Source organism: Pinus tabuliformis, chromosome 8 (genome assembly GCF_031772625.1).
Source record: "Pinus tabuliformis cultivar Carrire ecotype Pingquan chromosome 8, CPIR1, whole genome shotgun sequence".
Lineage (NCBI taxonomy): Eukaryota > Viridiplantae > Streptophyta > Pinopsida > Pinales > Pinaceae > Pinus > Pinus tabuliformis.
In genome coordinates, this window is record NC_142294.1 from 602,952,983 (window position 1) to 602,954,730 (window position 1,748).

Below are 1,748 nucleotides of genomic sequence, written 5' to 3' on the forward strand. Positions count from 1 at the left end.
CTCCTGTGAGCGGTGCGGGGAAACCACTTACCGCCCACACGTACATCCCCAACCCGTTAATGTCCGCACACCTTTCTCGTGCGATGACCGTTGTGCCCTGATCTGACAGCTCTAGTTTGTCCGCTTCTGTTCTTTCCCGATATCGTCCGCGAACCGTTCCCTGTCGTTCATCTGTCGAGATCCAACAGCCTACAATCTCCCCGCGCATATACCTCACGATAGCCATTGAAAAGTGCTCTCCACCGTCGATCCACAGTATCCAACGGTGGATCTTCCTCCATGCTGTCTGCGCCCACAGCCTGTACCATGATCCCGAAGGACAGAAACGACCATCCATCAATATTTGGCACATTTACTCTTCAACGACCGCATTCAAGGGACAGTATGGCTAAAGAAGGAAAGGACATGCCTCGAGCGGTTAAATACACTTATCAGTAATGGAGCCTATTTTATATTATACTTCACCTGTGCATGAAGGACGGTCGAGCAGCAGAGAATGTCAAATTCATTTATGAAGCAACAGATTGTATCAGAGACCCATATCAAACAGTGAATGTGGTTGGTGGTCCATTATGACCCCTCCACGCATAGGATAGCAGATAGTTTTGTAATCAACTTTCATATATACCCAGAAATAAGATGTAACGAGGGTTGATGGATGTTATTTTGATGTAAGGTTCAACTTCTGGAGACTGTAACTATTATGATACCTGCAGCTTCTGGTCTTCATTTTCAGCTAATACAAGCTTCTTTTGTTGTTAATTGCTCACTTTCCACTTCTTCTTTGCTCTAAGTTGTGCTTGTTATGCATTTTTTCATGTGCTCTTGATGTTTAGCATTAGAGGAGCTGTCATCCCACCTCTGTGTTAGAATCTAGCAAGTATTATTGAATGTGTATGCAGGTTTCTGTTGTTTTAATGCCAGAGAGCTATCATCCTGTCTGTGCATTAGGAAATAGATTTGCGGACCTATTTACTGGTTGCAGCTGGCCATCACATGGTCTTGTGCGTCTGCTGGTGTGGTCAGAGTTCTCCATGCTCACCTTTTCCTTAAACTGTGAGTAATTGGCTGCCTAAAGCCTTGTAGTCTGGGGGTGTTCACCCATGTCTGGGGTTAAGCATAGTAGAAGTGGTTATCTGGCTTGAATATGCATCATTCCTTCCATTCATCCACCATTTTCCAACATTTTTGTTGAATTTGTAATGTTCCCGAGCATCTTTGATATACAACCTAGGAGAGTTTCTTGGGGTGATAACATTAATTGGCGCCATTGCCGGGGAGAAGAAATTGAAGTTCAGATTCCCTAGGAGAATGACACAGTTCCAGATTTTGATGATAGACAAGGTCTGGGCACATATTTTGGTTGTAATAATCTATCTGGCAACTCCACTAGAGGAAGACCAGCATTTGGCGACTCCACATTGAAGTTCGGGCTCAGTTTGTAAGACATACTCGAAGAAATCCTTAGAAATCACCAGCTGAATCAGTACCTGACCCTGAGAAGATTGTCAAATCGAAGAAAGCATAACAGAAAGGGGCATCAGGATCAGGTAAGCCTAAGAAATCTCATGCATCTCTGAAAGATAAAGTTATAGCTGAACATATACAGTTTGAGGATTTAGAGCTCAACACTGTTAATAAGAAAATTCCTTCATAGAATATTACAGCCCCTTGTTCAGTTAGTTCCCCTTTGAAGCTCAGTCCAAGGAAAGCTTCCAATACAGTCCAAAACATCCCTTTGTCTCTGC